Genomic DNA, 20,724 nt, shown 5'->3' on the forward strand with positions numbered 1-20,724 from the left:
CAAAGTGCATTATCTTGTGCTTGTCAGCATTGAATGCCATCTGTTATTTCTCCACCATACCCTTGTATCACTATAATTCTATAGTTAATGACCATCCTCGCTTTCACACCAGCATTAATTTTAATGTCATCTGCAAACTTATGAATTTTACCCAAATCATGAAACGTGCACCGCTAATGATATGTTGAAATTATGATTAAAGAAGAAAGATGGTTTCTGCTCATTAAGAAGCATGGCCTTAACAATTTCTGCTGGGAAATTAAGCAATAAAATCAGAAAGCATGTAGAAATTTTGGAAGAAAACTTCAGTTCCTTGTTCATGACAACTCATGCTGGATAATTTTTCACTTTTAAATCTGACATCAGATTTTTCCAAACCAAGGACTTGGGAGTTAACGGTAAAATGTAGGCACATTGGATAATTACATATTCAGTCAGAGTTGACTGAATGCTGGAGCAGGCTTGAGGAATCAAGTAGCCTACTTGTGATTTTTTTTTAAAAGAATTTAATTTCATGGTGCTTCTTTGCCCTTCTAATTACACAGACCACATTTCCCTGCTTTTATCATGATTACATGTTTCTACCCATATTACATTGCTCTATTTTATAAACTTTTCTATTTAATTCCATATGCTGTCAAGGAGAACATTTGTTGTCCATCCTATTGTTTCTCCTTGAGAAGGAGATGGTGAGCTAGCTTTGAACTATGGTAGTATTTCTGGCAAAGGTACTCCACTGCACCTTGTCATCCCAATCCAACATTACACGGTGGTTGATGTTTTAGACCAGTTTTAGACCAGGGATGGGTAACCTACAGCCTGTAGGTGAGATGATCTAAATTTATCCAGCCCACAGGCCTCAGGATCCGGCCCGCAATCTAAATTTATCCATCCAGCACCACCGAAAAATCAGCGCAGGCTGCCATTCAACCACTGACTCACTATCTGGCCCACGCATGGTAAAATGTTGCCTCTACCCCACCGTTTTAGACCTTGCAAAAACAGAATTGGTGTATTTCAAGATTCCTTTATTGTCATGTAATAAAACAGGTGTAATATTACACTAAATTGGCTTTAGTCTGCCATAAGGCAGGTAGATTTGCCATCAGCAGAAATTGCCCGGCACTCCTTACAGACAGAGAAAGAGAAACTCCCTCCAGAGTCACTGTGTGTCTGTGGATTTGCATCCAGTGCTCCCACAGCCTCTGCAGCTTTAGAGACTAAAGTCAAAACTATCAGCACTAGATGCAAACCTCTGACGTGATCAGGAAGCCTTCAGCGCTCTTGGCACCCTATCACATGCTGGTTCAGCTTGTCTCAAGCCGGTATTCAGCAGTCTGCAGACTGGTGTGAGTCCTTTGACTGCAGTTACCAGCAGCCTGCATGGGTTCCTAGCCTTGAACCACAAACAGCCCACCATCTGTGTGCTCTTCAGCCGCAGAGCTCCTCACTGGTCTGCCACTGTGGTCACCACCCCCCCCCCCCCCCCCCACTCCCTGCTTCTTCTCAAATAGGGATGGTCTCCCCATTTGTTTTTATGCACTGTGCCAGTCCTCTGCTTCCCTGGAGTCTGCAACCACTTGAGGTTGCTGCCGGACACAGACACTGCCATCCTGGACCCAGGCCCTGTGGTCACAGGATTTTAAAATAACCCCTTTTGACTCCTTTAACAGAAAGTTTCAAGCCTGTACAGAGCTGTCGGTAGTTGGATTGGGTGGTAGAACCTTGCAAAAGAGCGCTTTGTCTCTGCTTGCGGCTCTTTCTAGGTCCGTGTCAGAGTCACCATTTTGTTTCCAAGTAAGGATCAAGTGCACCTTGGAGGGCTGAAACATATGTTTACTTCCCTTATCCTTTGACTGTGCTTTTTTGAAGCCCCTGTGGTATCTGCAGTACATTTTGTAATTGGGGCACATTGGAGTCAAAGTGTGTTGATGATGAAGTGAAAAAATGTTCAGAATAGTGGATGGGCAGCTTTATCCTGGATGGTTAGGTTTTTGGTGTTGTTGGAACCGCACTCATTTGGGAAAGTGCAGTGAATTCCATGATGGTTCCATGTTGTTCCTTTAAGTCTATAGAAAGAATTTGGGCTGTCATGAACTGAGTTATTGTCACAGTATATCCAGCCTCTGACCTGCTTTTGATGCCATGTTATTTATGTGGGTGGTCAATGTTATATAGAGAATTTAGGTTAAAATGACTTAAGTTAAAATGTGATGATTAATCATAAAAAGGGAAGCCAGAACGGACAGGGAGCTTACTAGCAGCCAAGGACAAAAGGTTCAGCTGGATATGTTTTTTTAAAGACATATCTTTTCATGGTCATAGTGAGAGACATGCAGGAGACAAAAGATTGATAAGAAGGGTGAGAAACAGAATTTAGTGTATGTAGAGTTCACAGCGTACGTAACGAACATGATAATTAAAAATGCAGTTATACTTAGAATGCTTTTGCAATACTAACCAATTAAAACAGTATTAATAAGAAGGGGAAGGGCAAACAATAAGGGTATAAAAATCAATGCACTGTATGTATCGGGGCTTAACTGGTGAGAAGCCAGTTGAGTCCAACTCTGCAGACTTGTAAATAAAGCTTGTCGTGTCATCAGTTTTAAAGAGACTCATGTGTGAGAAGTTTTATTTCTGACAGTGAAGTTGAGATTTTATTGCGTTCATGAGTTGTGAAGACATGTTACAGTTATATAAGATGTTGGTGAGACTTCACTTCAGAGTTCAGATTTATACGAGACATCACATGCAATCCTGAGATTCTTATTCGTGCAAGCCAGGTAGATTTTCTACTTATCGGTCATTGTAAATACAACAAATAAAAGGATACTTATACTAAAGAAAGAAATGTAAACAAACTGCAAAGCAGAAATAATAAATATTCAGTAATAAATAAAGTGCAAAGAAAGAATCCTTAATCGAGTCTCTGTTGGAGTTTATTGTTTCGGAGTCTGACAGAAGAAGGGTAGTAACTACCTGAATCTAGTGGTAAGAGTCGTGTGGCACCTCTACCTCTTTCCTGATGGCAACAGCAAGAACAGAACATGTCCTGGGAGCCATGGATTATTGGTGATGCTGCTGCTCTCCAACAGCAGCATTCCATTTAAATTTTCTCAATGGTGGGGAGAGTTTTTGCCTGTGATGTACTGGTCTTTGTCCACTATCTTTTGCAGGGCATTCTGCTCAGAGGTAGTGGTGTTTCCATACCAGTCTTTGATGCAGCTGGTCAGCACACTTTTTACTCCGTCTCTGTCAAAGTTTGCCACGGCTTCCAGTGTCATATAGAACCTTTGCAAATTCCTGAGGAAGTAGAGGCATGGACCTGCTTTCTTCATGATGACATTAATAAGTTAGGTCCAGGAAAGGACTTGTGAGATATTGAATCGCGGGAATTTAAATTTGCTCACCCTCTCCACCTCTGTAGGACTTGCATCTACTGCGATGAAATACTTTGAGTGGTTGGTCATGGCCAGGATTAACTCATTCCTGAATAAAAATCTGGACCCACAATTTACCAACTCACAATTGCTCCACAGCAAATGCAATATCTCTGGCCCTGGATCACCGAGACAACAGCAACACGTACATCAGGCTACTCTTCATCAACTGCAGCTCAGCTTTCAAAATCATCATATCATTAGAACCTTTGCAAATCATCAGGACCTTGGCAACTGGATTCTTGAATAACTCATCAGAAGACCACAGTCAGTACAAATTGGAAACCATGTGTCCTCCTCAGACAATCAACACAAGGCACACCTCAAGGATGCATGTATAGCCTACTGCTCTACTTGTTCTACACTCACGACTGTGTGGCTAGGCACAATTCAAATGCTGTCTCAAAATTTGTCGATAACATGGTCATCAGTAGAATCAAAGATGGTTTTGAGGAAGTGTACAAAAGGGAGGTAGATCAGCTAGTTGAGTGGTGTTACAACAAACTTGCACTCAACTTGGCAAAACCAAGGTACTGATTGTGAACATCAGGAGTGGGAAATCAGGAAAACAAAAAAGCCAGGTCAGTAGGGGAAAGGGTTAAGAACTTCAAATTCCTGGGTGTCAACATCTCCCAAGATCTCTCCTGGGGCCTCCATGACAGTACAGTCAAGAAGAAGGCTCACCAGCTGCTGTACTTTGTGAGGAGTTGGAGGAGATTTGCTATGTCTTCAAAGACTCTTAACAGTTTCTACAGGAGAGCATTCTGACTGGTTGCATGACTGTCTGGTATGGAGGTGCCAATGAACAAAGCAGGAGAAATACTATAGACAGTTGTGAACTCATGCAGTACCAACATACACATCAATCTTCACTCCATCGAGGATTTCTACAAGAGGTGGTGTCCAAAGAAAGCACCCACTATCAAGGACCCGCACCACAAGGGGAGTCACGTGATGGTGTAGTGGCTGGTTGGGTGGAAACTGCCCTCTCCAGAGAAAAGAAAAAAAAAGTGTGAAAAAACAGAGCTCAATAAACATAAAATACATGAAGAGAAAGATAAAGTTACAGAGAAGAGACAGAAGATGGCACCCAAAAGAGAAAAAGTAAGAATAACAGAGAAAAGGGAAGAAGGAAAATCACTGAAGAAGAAAGAAGAAGGCCTTACCTGCACGTCGGAGCAGAGAGCCGCCGTGGAGAGAAGCGGCCAATCTCCGGAGTTGGTGAGTCCCCAGAGGAGCGGTATCCTCCCAACCGGAGGACTTCAAAAATGGCTCTCAGAGCCAAGAAGAGGTGCGCAGTGCGCAAGTAAAAGAAAAGGTCATCGCCGACGGGAGGGAAACTCAGCTGAGGAGCGGCCAGCTGAGAGACGCCCAGTATCGGGGCGTTCAGCTGGGAGAAGTAAAGAAGAAAGAAGAAAAGAAGAATGGTGGGAAAGAGAACGAAGGGTGGGAAGTGGATGAATGGCAATGGGGCGACCGGCAGGGGGATGACCTACGGCAGGAGACCCAGCAGTGGGTCAGCCTGCAGCAGGTGGCCCAGCAGCAGATCGACCTGCAGTGGGAGGCCCAACAGCGGGTTGACCCAACAGCGGGTTGACCTGCAGTGGGAGGCCCAACAACAGGAGACACACCAGCTGGAGGCCAAGCAAGGTTACAGAAGCAGCTCACCAGAGAAGGATGAAGATACAAAAATACAGAGAAGAGAAGATGACACAGACACAAGAAGAGGAGGAGGAAGAAGACCAAGAATTTCAAAGGAAAGAAGGTAAAATAGAAGGGCAACATTTAGATAAAGCCTTTTTCGAAGAACAAATGAAGTCATTAAAAGAATGGCTATCATTAGAATTTAGTTCAATCAAAAGAAAAATGAAAAGAGCTGAAGACAGAATGCAAAGCTTAGAGTTGGTCATGACTGAAATAGGGAAAAGAGTAGAAAATGTGGAGGAACGAGAAGTTGCTGTAGAAATGGAGATAAATGATTTAAGAGGGAAGTTGGAAGAGAGCGGAAAAAATATTAAAGAGACATGATTTATTGTCACAAAAAATTGACGTATTGGAAAACTACAATAGGCGAAACAACATAAAAATAGTGGGCCTGAAAGAAGGTAAAGAAGGGTCAGATATGAAGGAATTTATAAAAGGATGGATCCCGAAGGTGCTGGGAATAACAGACTCACATGAAGAAATAGAATTCGAAAGGGCACATAGAGCGCTGGAACCGAAACCACCACCACATCAAAAACCGAGATCCATAATGGTAAAATTTCTAGGATATACAACAAGAGAAAACATACTGGAGCAGGCAAGAAAGAAGGTTAGAGAAGACAATAAGCCATTGGGACAAAAAGGGACAAAAAATATTTTTTTACCTGGACATAAGCTTCGAACTTTTAAAGAAGAGGTAGGAATTCAACACAGTGAAAACAATCTTACAGAAGAAAGGGTATAACTTTATATTAAGACATCCAGCGGTACTCAAAGTATTTATTCCTGGGGAACGAAATAGACTGTTTTCGGACCCAAAGAAAGCCTAATAATTTGTTGAACATTTGCAGGACAAGAAAAGAGAGGAGGAGGAGGAGGAGGAGGAGGAGTGACAAGAAGAATGACCGGCAAGAGAATATACAAAAATGTAATAAATATAAAGTGAAGATAATGTATATATAAAGATTTAAAGATGGATAAGAGAAGGGGAAGAAGGAAAAAAAAGAGAGAGAGCTTTGGTATAAGTATAGGAAAATAGTGTTCTCTGGGGGGGGGGCTGGAGGTGGGAGAATAAGGGTCACTGCAAAATCAGTTGACGCTTGTGAGTAAGTTCGCAAACCAAATGGAAAGGGCAGTTGTGGTTGGCGTCAAGGGACAGGAGGCAATCCAAAGAGGGGAGGTTTATTTGGGGTTATTGTTTGTGGGGATTGTTGGGGTATTTCATGTCTTAAATGCATTATCATATATTGAGATTAAAAAGGAAAACTTAAAAAACAGTAATGGAAAAAAGGGATGGAGGTGGTGAAGAGGCGAAAAAGAAGTGAAAATAAAGATATAAGATGACCACGTTGGACTAAATGACTATAAACATTAATGGAATATATAACCAAATTTTAGTGTATCCCATTGAGAAAAAAAATCACATATAATTTAAAAGACAAAGTTATAATAATTGGGGAAACCTGGGAACCATATATGGAACATGGCAGAAAGAGCAGGCCTCGGATCACCACCACCTAAAATGATAAGAAGATAAACACAATCAGATTTAATGTGAATAAGTAGATGATGCGCCTTTTTTGTTTGTATTCCTTTTTATAAAGATATTGTTTTATTGTATTTTACATGTCCAATATTTACTGTTTTTGGAGGGGGGCGGGAAGGGAGAAGGGAGGGATGGTGGGGGGAAAAAAGAAAATGTCACTGAATATTTAAAGAAATGCATCTGTAAATATATTTTGTGATATGGTTCATAGTGCGATAAATAAAGAATTACAAAAAAAAAGGACCTGGACCACCCAGGTCATTATATTTCTGAATAGACAGGCACCTCTGTGAAAGAATAAGTTTAACGAATATACTTAACGAGGTTAATGAACTAGGTGAGAAAATACATTGTGGGAAAATAATTACCTTCCAACACGACCTTCTCTGTACTACAGTGAGATAGTAACTAACACCACAAGAATGTAAATACATCTTGAGTTAGGACACCCTGATATTTCCCAGCCATCCAGAGATACCATAAGGGGACATATTATTGCAAATACAAGAAACATCAGCTGTGTGAAACTTGTGTGAAATTTGCAGGGTCCCACGCAGACCTCTGCCCAAAGGTGTGTAAAAATGGGATGGATGCTCTGTATACTTTGAATTGGGGCTCAGTGTAGAGAATGAGTTACTGATCTTCTTTGTACCCCTCACTTCTGCTGGTGTTATCAGGGCTGAAAAAATGAAACTATTGTAACCTTGATTGGTTTGCTGTTTTCTGCTGTTTGTTGTATTAAAGCACATGTTGACTTTAACAGCACGTAACTTTAATTTTTCCACTAATTTATTTTTAAGTGTAATTATAGCAATATTTTCACCTGCGATGCTGCTGCAAAACAATGAATTTCATGACATGTTCATGACAACAAATTGTGATTCTGATACCGATTCCCCATAGGGTCATTGAATCGTACACCTCTAGTTTTTCTTTTCAAAGTCTACAATCAGCTCCTTGGTTTTGATGATATTGAGTGAGAAGTTGTTATCAGGACACCATTCAGCCAAGTTTTCAATCTCCCTCCTGCATGCTGACTTGTCTCCACTTTTTATACAACCCACTACCGTTATATTGTCAGTGAATTTGTAAATGGTGTTATCACACTGAGTCACATAGTCATAAGTGTGGTGAGTAGAGCAAGGGGCTAGGATCACAGCCCTGTGGTGCTGTGGTGTTGATGAAGATGTGGAGAAGTTCTTGCCAATCTGCACTGATTATGGTTTGAAGGTGCTGAAATCCAGGATCCAAATACATAGTGGGGTATTGAGGCTCAGGTCTTGGAGTTTGCTGATCAGTTTTGAGGGAATGATGGTGCTGAATGCCGAATTGTGGTTGATAAAGAGCACCCTGATGTTTGCTACTTTGCTGTTGAGGTTGTTACGGATTATTTTATATTGTATATAGATATGTTTTAAAGGAGATAAATTGTGGGTTTTTTTTTTAAAGTGTAGGTCACAAACAAACAACTACTTCACAACACGGATCTCATATAAAATGCCAGAACTCTGATTAAGCCAGACAGTCCAGGCTCCCAGTGACTTTGTAAAGACAATGGAAATTTCTTTGCTGAAGGACTGCTGAGGAGCAATAGATTATTGTTTTGGAAAGCAACAGATGAACGGATTCAGAAGGTTGGGTCCAGTGCCGCAGTCTGTCTGAAGGTCATGTGGTTTTGCAAGCAGAGAGAGTCAAATGGGTTGTTTCTTTCTCAAAGTGTGACAGAGAGAGAGGGAGACTGCTGGTTTTCTATAGTGGCTTCTGGAAGCTTGTTTGAAACCCCATTTTGAAGACTGATTGTGATTTCTTAGTTCAGCCGGTTCAGAGCTCTTGTGGTCCATACAAGAGGAGATGGCTGTTTCGTCTGAGATGAGAGAAATAGAAAAGGAACTCTGTGGTGACCTGAAAGAGAGCTTATCAACTGGAAAACCCTGATGGGCAAGTTTCTTTGGCAAGACACTGAAGTGGCAGATTGGAAGGAATCAGTTTGTGTCCAACGAGCAACAAATCTGTCTCTGAAAACCAACAAGAACCTTCCTGAGCGGTAACCATTTACCTTACAAGCACCAGAGCCTGGTGAAAATTCATAAATGTTAAATTCTGTGCACAGTATAAGAATTGCCTGATACCAGTGAACTTGGAGGAGTGAGAAGTGAGATCGATCAGACTGTGAATCAAAGAACTTTTCTGAACTTACACACACATACATAGATATGTGCTTAGAATTAGAAGGGGGTTAAGTTAATAGTAATAAGTTAGAATTTGATCCTGTTTTTATGTTTAAAGAAAATTAAAAATAACTTTTGTTTAAGTAACCATTTGTCTTGGTGAATTTCTATTGCTGCTGGATTTTGGGGTCCTCTGGGCCCATAACAAGGTGGTCCAGGGTTTTGTGGAGAACCAGTAAAATGGCATCTGCTGTAGACCTGTTGCTGCAGTTGGCACATTGGAATGGATCCATGTCGCCGCTTCGACAGGAACTGATGTGCTTCAACACCAGCCTGTTAAAACATTTTATTACTGTGGATGTGAGTGCTACTGGTCAGTCATTGTTTAGGCAGGTTTCCATACTGATTGAGGCCTGTTTGAAACAGATGGGTACCACATCCTGTTGGAGTGAGATGTTGAAGATATCCATAAATACATTGGCCAGTTAATTGGCATAGGTTTTCAGTACTCAGCAGGGTACTCTGCCAAACCAGATATTTTCCTTGGATTCGCTCTCCTGAAGGCATCCTGCACATCATTTTTGGATATTGACAGTAGAGGATCATCTGGGGTTGTGGGGGTATGGAGTATTCTTGTTCAGGTGGTCAAACTGGGCTTAGATGGCATTTAGCTCATCTGGGAGAGAAGCTTTGTTGACTCTGATAGCATTGATTTTGTTTTGTAGCATGATCACCATAATACAGGAAGGAAGTGATATACAGGAAGGAAGTGATTAATCTAGAGAGGGTGTCAAAGATTCACAAGAGTATTACTGGGACTGAGGAACTTGAGTGTAAGGAGAGGTATAGAGACTGGATCAAATTTCTCTGGAATGAAGGAGACTTAGAGATAACCTTGTTGAGATGCATGAATTCATGAGTATCACCATTTTTTTTCTAGGATTGGAGAGTCTAAAACTACATGGCATGGGTTTAAGATGTAAATTGTAAAAATAATCTGAGGAGTACCTTTTTCACACAGTGTGTACTTGATTTTTTTTGGTACAAGTTGGGATACCATTGCACATGAATAAAGGTTTGGAGGGAAATGGACGAAATGGAGACAAGTGAGACCAGTTCAGATCAGATTTCCACAACTGAGGTACCACAAATAAGTCACCTCAATGTCTTGCTTTTTTTAAATATTTTTTAAATTTTTCATGCTGTGAACCATATCAACCAAAATATGTACAAACATTTCTCATTAAATTTACACAGTGGCATTTTCTCCCTTTTTTTCCCCCTTTCCCACCCTCCCCTCTTTCCACCCCCCCCAAAAACCCATAAATATTCAACATATACAATACAGTAAAACCATAAAACAATATCTTCACACAAAGGAAAATAAACAAGAAAAATGCGTCATCTATTTGTTACACACTGAATCTAGTTTTTAGGTGATGGAGGTCCAACCTCAATGTCTTGCTGATGAAACTTGTCCCATCAGAGTTCTCCAGATGATAACCTCTTTCTTTCAGGCTTCAACAGAGTTCCTTTCTGTTCCACTTATTCCAAGAGAAACATCAGACAGATAGCACTTCCAGCCATCTGCCACTCTGGAGCTTCTGTTTCAGTTCCAACAAGCTTCTCCTGGCTGACACTGTTCAGTCTCTCTCTCCAACTCATATTCTAACTTCCAGCCACATGTCCTCTCTCTCACTTGCAAAGCCCCCTCCTTCTCCAGCAAATAATAGGAGTCAGTCTTCTTGGTCAATCTGTTGTTTTTAGGTAAACAAGAACCCAGGCACTTCCAGCCATCATAAAATTAGAGTAGGTTACAAACATACCCACATTTTAAAACAGATCTTATTTGAAATCCTGAAGAATTCATATTCAGTGACTTAATAGAAACTATGGAGAATGCTATGCACATCCCACAAGTAGGTGGTAATTGAAATAACGTCATGAATGAATGATGTGTTGTCTTTAAAGCAACAAGCAAGAGACACTCTGGCTGTTGATAGCTCTTTACAAGGGTTTTGACAGAGTGCACAGAAAGGTCACTCCTGGGTTCTCGTTTGAATCTGAGTTGGGGAGAGAGACTGAACAGTGTCAGCTTGTTGGAACTGAAGCAGAAGCTCCAGAGTGGCGGATGGCTGGATTATGGTGATGATGGAGTGAGGCATATGCAGACAATGAGCATACAGTTCTGCTGCTGCTTATGATCCGCTGCTCTTCATGGATGCCCTGTTTTGAGCTGCCATATCTGTTCCAGGTCTATCTGCTGCTGAAACCCTCCCTCTCATCTTGAATCTTGTGTAATTTTGGCTTGCATTCTTATGTAAATTTGAAGCATTGTGTGCCAGATTCGCTACTTCGGACAAAATCATGTTCATTTCTAGATACCTTTATTTTGTGACATTCCTTAGTTTAGAACTAAAAAATAATTTTTTTTAAAATTCTCAACTTTGTTTCCCAAGCCCTCTATGACTTGTGTCCACTCAAACTGTACAACCCACTAAAGAAAGTTGCACAGTGTACCAATTCTGGCAACTTCATTCATCTTGAATTGAATAACTTCACTCTTCATTGGCCAAATGTTAATGTGAGGAATTCCCACTCTGAATCAGTCTCTCTTTCTTCCCTTTTTCATCAATTTGATGCTAACATTTTTTTTGTATGGAGTTCCTCAGAATGTGTTGTGTTTAAGAGCCTCTGTATATAAAAGTTGTTGTTTTGCTTATCGTGGTTTCCCTGCTCTCTGTACTCTACACTTACAGTTGCTCGGTTCAACTCGACAGAGCGCTGATTTGTTTTTACCCTCTTAATCCTGGATTAATGCTCGAGTTGTATACTATTGAATCTGGAGCTTGGTATGAGCATGTACAGTGCTGCACTGAGAAACTGATGCAAAACCCTGCTTTACTGCTGACATTTTTCCATGAATACACACCTATTGGCTTGCCCTGGCCAGAAAACTGAGTATGGGCCATGGTTATTGATAGAAAGCACTGGCTGTATGCTGTTGACAGATACAATAGCCTCCCACATAGTAACCTGTTGGATATGATGGATTCTGCTGTCTTCTGAGCTCTTCCCATCCTGATATTTTCAGTAGAGTAAAATGCTTAATGGTTCTCACTTGGTATTAAGTGTGTGGCCACACACTTAATCTGTCTGTGACAGGTGCAATGTCTTGAACTTTGATAGATTAAACCAGGGCAAAACTTGCACAGAAATATAGGGGCTTAGAATGTTGTGGAACAAGAGACAAAGGGGTACAGGTCCATAATTCCATTAAAATGGCATCACGGGTAGAAAGAATGGCAAAGACGGTATTTGGCTTGCTTGCCTTCATTGAGTTCAGGATGTTATTGTACAAGACAATGCTGAGCTCACACTTGGGAGTATTGAGTGCTGGTCATCCAACTTTCGGAGAGACATCAATAAGCTAAAAAGGGTGCAGGTAAAATTTATGAGAATGTTGCTAAGATTTCATAGGCTTGAATTAAAAAAGGCTGGATGGGGATTTTCTTACTGAGCAAGGGATGCGGAGGAGGGATCTCATAGAGATTTTTAAAAATCATAAGGGGCATAGATAAGGTAAATTGTCAGTTTTTTACTCAGGGTAGGGAAATCCAAAACCAGAGGGCAAAGATTCTAAGAGTGGAAAGATTTAAATGGGATTTAAGAAAGATGGAGTGGCGGGTGTATAGAACGAACTGCCAAAATAAGTGGTTGATGAGGGGACAATTGTAACATTCAAAAGACACTTAGACAGATACATGGAGGGATGTTGGCTGAACGCTGGCAAATGGGACCAGCTTGGTCAGGATGGAGATTTGGTTGAAGGATCTAGGTCTCTGACTTTTCTTTTTTCTTTTTCAATCTTTTTATTATTATTATAATTTATAAACACATACAGTTCAAAGAGATATAAAAAATACATAGTAAGTAATGAATTAATACAGAGATATTAAACAATAATATTACAGAATAAAAATATATCATAAAAAAATTTTTTAGATCAGTTTAGGGTGTGAACTATCGCTAAAAAAAAGATATAATTAATAACAATATATGAAAAAAGAGAAAAAAAAACCCAAAAAAGAAGAAAAAACAAATTTGAAAGGTCTCTGACTTAATAGTGCAACCAAAGAAAAACACAGCAGTGTGTGCTAATGGGGATTGGCAGAAATTCACACTGGGATCCAAGTTCTTGCCATACCAACAGGAAGGACAGGAGTTCTCAGTGGAGCAGAGAGTTGTGTCAAGTATCTGTGCAGCAGTGGAGAGGATATGAGGTTATGCCAGGTTATTGCACAGTGGAGCAGCGGGGAGAGGTGTTGGTTGTGTCAGGAACTGTATCACCATTGGGGAGAGCAGGGGGTTGTGTCAATATACCAACCAGCACAGTGAGCAGTGCAGTTCTTGATAAGTAATGCTGCCATGACCTCTTTTATCACTGGTTCCATTGGTATTCTGGTTTTTGGGAATGCATTCTGAGCATTAATGTATTTTCTTGCCTTTGTTTTTTCTGTTGTTTTTTCCACAATTGGTCAAGGTGTTGGCCTTGTTACTGCAGTGTGTCCTGACTGGAATAAAGACTAAAAATGCTGGATAGTCATGCACCATTGAGGAGAGAGAAACAGTTCAGATTGATGATGTTTCAGCATAATGGCCGTTGACCCATTGCATTAAAGCTGCCTGACTTCTTAAGTACAGAATATCACTTTTTGTTTATATTTCATCAGCAGTTTTTTCTTCATTTTTCAATTACAGTATTTTTTCTGAGGCTTGTCAGTGTATTTATTTTAATATTTCTCATTAGACTCTTAAGAATTAGAAAGCATAGAAATAGGCCCTTAGGCTTAATTCATTCATACTGAAAGGGATCAGGGAAAACAAAGGTGGGGGGGGAAAATAAAGAAAACAAGGGGGAAGGTTACTGTAAATTGGAGAGGTCAATGTTGATCCTGTTTGGTTGAATACAAGGTGTTATTCTTCTAATTTGCTTGTGGCCTCAATTTGACAGTACAATAGTCCATGGACAGACATATCAGTATGAATATTGGAAGTGGAAGTAAAGTTGCTAGCCCCGGAGAGATCTTGGCTGTTGCGGCGGACCTTCGTTCTGTCCCTCCCTACCTTGTTTTCCCTGATCCCTCCGGCCCCATTCCTCTTTCTCTTTCTTTCCACACATCATCTATCTACCCTTCACCTTCCTTCCTTAACCTCCCCATCCTCTTCCCTTCATTCCATTATCTGTTGTCCTTCTATCAGAGTGCATCTTCCTTTGCTCTGTCACCTCAAAGCTTTTTTTCCCCCATTTCTTCTCCCCCACACCTCTATTCACTTCACCTTCCAACTCTTGTTCCTCCCTCTCCACAACCTCTCTGACAGGTGCGCTCATCATGAATCTGTGCTTTCCTCTGATATCTATTAAAGGTCTGAATAAAACTATTATGAAATGTCTCCTCTCCTTCAATAGTTGCACGACAATCCATTAATTCTACGTCAGAATGATTTAAGATAAGGTGCAAAAAAAGGACAGAATTGCAGTCCATAAGGTCCCATGTGTTGCGGTACAAGCATGTTATTAATTCTACCATGTAACATTTTAAATTTATGTGTCTGTTGTGATTGTGAGTTGTTTATAAATAGCCTTTGAGCAGCTCCTTACTGCAAGAAGGATAGATGGGGCAGAATTTGTCACATGTATCCAAGAAGGATTCTTGACATTATGTGGACAAGCCAACCAAAGGGGAGGCCATTCTAGGTCTTGTTAGGTCTGCTTTGTTCATGAATGAGTGAGTCAAACACCAGACTGAGTCGAAATCAAGGTTCTTTGTTCTTTATTGCCGGATTGTAACACTTGCAACTAACAGTGTTAGTTGGAGAAGGCACATTCTGCTGTTATCAGCAAGTGGTGTTTTTTATATATCTTAGGAATCGTACTTAGTAAATTATCATACCATGACATTGTCCAATGAATAAACTGTTGCTATCCTTCTCTGCTAGTTTCCTGCACATCAATTTGTCATCCCCACTCTTATCTTGAGAGTACAAGGTCACAACTGCATCTTGTTACGGCCCAGCACTGGGTGACTCCTACATTCCCAGCTCATGATGTTTTTACCTAACAGTCTAATAGTGGGTAATTAACCTGGACAGGTGACAGACCTCTCACTAGATGAGCATTTTTTATGTACAAGGGGTAGATCTTGGAGAAAAGCATAGAAGTAATGTGGACAATGTTTAGGGGCCTCTTACGCAGGTTTCTGGATAGATGGCAGAATAAGGGAACCATGGTTGACAAAAGATTTGAGACAGCACGTTGAGAGGAAGAAGGAAACATGCAGAAGGTATGCAAGCAAAAGACAGGAAAGGGCTCATGAATATTATAGCCAGGAAGGAACTTGCGAAAGGACTTGGGGGAGCTAAAAGTGGGCACAAGAAGACCAAAGATAGGATTAATGAAAACCTGAAGGCAGAAAGGAAATAATAGACTGGTTCATCTCGCATTACTGGTTGGGAAGATGTTGGAGCCAATTATCAAGGATGAGGCCCAAAGTACTTGGAGGCGCATGACAAGATAGACCAAAGCAAATATAGTTTCCCAAAGGGAAAATCTATTGACAGAACTATTGGAATTCTTTGAAGAAGTGATAAGCAGGCGAGATAAAGGAGATGCAGTGAATGTTGTGAATTTTGATTTTCAGAGGCCTTTGAAAAAGTATTGCATTTGAGGCTATTAAACAAGTTAAGAGCCCATTGTATAACAGGAAACATACAAGTGGTTAGAGTATTGGCTAATTGGCAGGAAGCAGAGTGGGAATGCAGGGATAGTATTCTGATTGGCTGCCAGTTGCTATGGTGTTCCACAGAGGTTGGTATTGGGTCCACTTATTTTTGTATTGTATTTCATCGATTTAGATTATGGCTTTGTGGCCAAGTATGCAAACTTGGAAAGGTCGGTGGAGGAGCAGGTAAGGTTGAGGAAGCAGGGAGGCTTAGATGAGGTCTTTTAGTTCTCTGTATGCATGACGAGCAGAAGGATGACAAGAGTGAAAGTAGAGCTGCTTAAGGATAAAGGAGGCAACATGCCTGGAAGTAGTGGATTTCATAAATGAATATTTTACTTCAGTATTCACCAGAGAGATGGACCATGATCAACGTGAGGTCAGTATAAAGCAAGCTTCTTGAAAACATTAGTACTATTCAGCCAACAATATTACTAAACTGATTACAATAATTAATGCATCAAGACAACTACTCAACCAACCAATGATAGTAGTGCTAGATGCGGAAAAGGCTTTTGATCGTGTTGAATGGAATTTTTTATTTAAAGTGTTAGAAAGATTTAAATTTGGACCACTCTTTACAGGTTGGGTGAAGGCTTTATACAAAAATCTTTCTGCTCGGGTGGTAACAAATGGACAGGTGTCATCTGCATTTAATTTGTCTAGATCAACTAGACAGGGCTGCCCACTGTCACCGGCTTTATTTGCATTGGTTAGGTAATTAGACAGAATGTTGACATTAAGGGAATTAAAGTTGGTGAGGAAGAATATAAAATTAATTGGTTTGCAGATGATGCTATATTTAACACATCCTAGAAATTCTTTGTGGCAACTTCAAAATTTGTTGAATCAATATGGAGAAATGTCTGGTTATAAAGTTAATTGGGATAAGAGTGAGATATTACCAATATCAGATGAAGATTATTCAGATTGTAAACAGCTTACAAAGTTTAGGTGGTCTAATAAAATAAAATATTTAGGTGTAACGGTGGATAGAGATTATCAAAATTTATATAAATTAAATTATGTACCTTTATTAAATAAGATGAAGTTTGATTTGAACAGATGGAAGGATTTACCTCTAACTTTGATAGGGAGAGTAAATTGCATTAAAATGAGTATATTCCTTCGATTTCAATATCTTTTTCAACCTATTCCTTGCTCTATACCAAAAAAAATTTTTAAGGAATTAAATACAGCGGTACGATTGTTTTTTTAATAAAAAGTAAATTATCGAGAGTTTCTTTACAGAAGTTGGCATGGAGGTATGAGTTGGGTGGATTTCAAATAGCAAATTTTCAGAATTATTATGAAGCAGTGCAATTAAAATTTATTAATAGGATGTTTGATACTGACCAACCTCCAATATGGGCTAACGTTGAACTGGCTCAGATTTTTGAACACAATGTACATCGATTTATAGATAAATGGAATCCCTATTTTCTACAAAAGTATAAATTGCCGATAATGTGAGATTTAATGGAGACCTGGTACAAAAGGGATCAAATCATAGGAACTAAAGGTAAAATCTCAGCTAAGACACCATTATATCAGAATAAAGTAATTCCTTTTTCATTTAATAACCCCTACTTGAAAGCTTGGGAATTGAAAGGTATTAATTTGGTGGAGGACTGTTTCTTTCTTTTACTAGACTCAGAGCTCTTTATTTGCTTATTATCAAGTTTGGGCATTATTGACAGAAAATTTTGGATGGAATCTGGTTTTACCTGGACAAACTAAATTTGAGATATTACTTGTTGATAATGGGAAGAAAGGGTTCATTTCTGAAATGTATGCTTTGTTACAAGAGTAAATGGTTAAGGTTGACTTATATAAAATGAAGGATAAATGGGAGAAGGATTTATCTATTATGTTATCTCAGGAGGAATGGATGAACATGTTTGTAGACAGTGTTACGAAATTAATTAATGTGAGATATAGTTTAGTCAATTATAACTTTTTACATCAGTTGTACTTGACTCCTGAGAAGTTGAAAAAAAATATGGTTTCAGTTCTTCAGATTTCTGTTTTAGTTGTGGAAATCAGACAGGTACTTTCTTACATTTAGTGTGGACATGTGAAAAAGTTAAACCTTTTTGGGAAAAAATTAAGTTTTTGGAAGATTTGTTCAAGATTGAACTACAACTTGATCTGTTATTCTGTATATTGGGTTATACTACTGCATAAACAACTGGTTTACGATTGGATAAATTCCAAATTGCATTTATACGTCTGGGGTTAGCTGTAGCTAGAAAATGTATTGCTGTAACGTGGAAGAATGATGTTGAATTGAATATACATAGATGGCACAGTGAACTAAAAATCATGTCTTTCTTTAGAGAGGATAACTTACAATTTACAAAATAATTACCTTATTTTTGTTAAAATGTGGACTCCATATTTGAAATGTATGGGTTTGGATATATGGTCTTTTTTTAAAAAAAGACGTAAAGGGTTGGCACACTCACAACAACCGATAACGACCTGAAATATGTATTTTGCTCCAACATAGGGGGAGGGATGTAGGGGGTGGGGTGGGAGGCGGTAGTAAGGGTAGAGTTTTTTTTAGTAAGTTGTTTGTTTTGTATGTATTTTTTTTAAATTATAAATAAAGTTTTCAAAAAAAAGAGACTGGACAAGATGTACCCCCGGTTAAGGACAGGATTTATGAGCATTTAGAGAAATATAGTCTTCTCAGGAATAGTCAGCACAGCTTTGTGAATAATAGGTTATACCTCATGAATGAGGAAGTAACAAAATAATTGATGAGGGTAGAGCAGTAGATGTGGTGTATATGCATTTTAATAAGGAATTTGACATGGTCTTCCATGGTAGATTTATTCTGAAAGTTATGAGGCATGGGATCAATAGAATCTTGGCTTGTCTGCAGAAAGCAGAGTGTAGTAGTATTCTGCTGGGTGGTCAGTGGCTTGTGGAGTTCCATGGGAATCAGTTCTGCGATATCTGATCTTTATGATGTTTATAAGTTTGCTGGACAAAGAAGTAGAGGATGAGACAGTAAGTTTGCAGATGACATGAAGATTGGAGGTGTAGATAGTGTAGAAAGTTGTAGGTTTAACAGTGGAAAGACAGGATGTAGACTTGGGCAGAAAAGTGGCAGATGAAGTTCAATCCGGATAAGTGTGAAGTGATACATTTGGGAAGTCAAACTTGAAGGCGGAGTGGACGTGACATGATGGCATAGATTGGAGAAGTGGAAATAAGCCTCTCCCGGCATAATTAATTAAAACCCGATTTAAAAATAAAATATTTAAATTTTTCTTAAATTTAAGAGCTTTATGTCTATCAATAGACATACAGTGGCTACAAAGAGAACAACTGCTAAAGAAATTGCTGAAGAAATTGGGCCTACCTTGATGATGGATCCTCGGGCTCAAGTTTCTCTCCCTCCTAGAGTCACTCATGCTATGATGGCAAGAATTAACATGACTCCAGCACCATCTCTCTGGGGAGCCGGTGAAGATAGCGTTGCAATCCAGAAGACTATCGAACTCCAGACATGGCAGGAACAACTGCGCATGCGCAAAGGTTCATGCCTGCCTACAATCAAACAGCCTGTTTCCCTATGGGGAACAGCAGGATCAACCAAGTTGCTGGTTTACTAACTCATTTACATCCATTGATTCAAATGGGTATTGAATCAGCTCGTTCTTCAAGCGATTCGGAGGGACAAAAAGATGAACAAGACACAGACAGAAGAATTGGAGGGACGAGGAGAAGAATTTGAAAAAGAAGCCCAATTAATCCAAGGGATTCAAGCAATGCGCTTTAAGTATCCTGAAGCTGAAATTCAAGGTTTGGAAGTTCAACAGCAAAATTCTATTTTTATTCAACAAATGCAGTTATTGTCTAAGCACAATTTCAAAAATAAAATGAAAAGTATTAAAAAATAAATGGCAACATATACTGAAGTTGTTGATTAAGTGAAAATACAAGTTCAGGAAATTGAAGATGATATTCAAGATTATCGTTATGAAGTAGAACAATGTGAAGATACAGTTAATAAACAGGAAGATTCTTTTATGGCTTGGGATGTTCAAAGGAAAGATCTTTTACAGAACATTGATGTATTGGAAAATCATAGTCACAGGAATAACGTCAAGATTTTGAAGGGCCTAATCCAGTGCAATTTTTTCAAAACTGGATTCCAGAAATTCTGGGTCCTAAAAACTTTCTAAATGGGCTTGAGCTGGATAGAGCACATAGAACTAATAGAAAAAAAAGCATTTCCAGGTCAAGCGCCAGACTCTTTTTTAGAGTTTGCATTATCTAGATAAAGAAATGATATTAAGATAGGCGATTCAAAATGCTTGAAATCATCAAGGTCCATTGGTGGTGGCAAATAACAAGGTATTTTTTTTTTAATGTGGATTTAAGTATGTCAATTGTGAAAAGAAGAAAGGAATTTAATCCTGCAAAATCTGTTCTTTGGAAAAAGGTGTATAAATTCTCCTTTTGATACCCAGCCATACTTAAAGTGTTTTCTGGAGAAAATCAATCACTTTTCTTTACAGATGAAGATGAAGCTTTGGAGATTGCAAATTCTCTTCCAAATCTTAAGCAAAATCAACGTATGGATGCCCAGACCCAGACTTCTCAGCAAAATTTGACAGGTTGATTTGAGAAAGGAAAAATTGAACAACACATGACAGAACAGCAAGAGATGATGGAGATTGATAATCAAGTGAATAAAGATCTCGAAGAAGCTTATCATACTTTTAAATGAACTGTTTGATAAAAGCAAACTATATTCTGTCCAGGGGAGGCAAACGTTTTGCTTTCTCCTTCCATAGCCACGTGCTACTTTGTAGCAAAGGCCACTTCCCGCACTGTAGAGGGAATTAGTACTGATCTTATCAGTACTAGTTTTTGGGTTTAAAGTTTTTTTTAAAAACTTGAAGGCAGAGTACAAGGTTAAAGGATGGACCTTAACAGAATGGAAAAACAGAAGGACATTGGGGTCCAAATCCATAGCTCTCTCAAGGTTGCCATACAGGTTGATAGGATAGTTAAGAAGGCTTATGGTATGTTGGCCTTCATTAGTCAGGGGATTGAGTTCA

At 39.4% G+C, this 20,724-nt stretch overlaps 1 protein-coding gene across 1 annotated transcript in view; it reads left to right on the forward strand.

The window, feature by feature from the left end:
- The window catches only part of cul2 (cullin 2), a 129,945-nt gene that overhangs the window by 24,985 nt on the left and 84,236 nt on the right, over positions 1 to 20,724 (forward strand). The window lies entirely within an intron of this gene.

This window comes from Narcine bancroftii, chromosome 1, assembly GCF_036971445.1.
Source record: "Narcine bancroftii isolate sNarBan1 chromosome 1, sNarBan1.hap1, whole genome shotgun sequence".
Lineage (NCBI taxonomy): Eukaryota > Metazoa > Chordata > Chondrichthyes > Torpediniformes > Narcinidae > Narcine > Narcine bancroftii.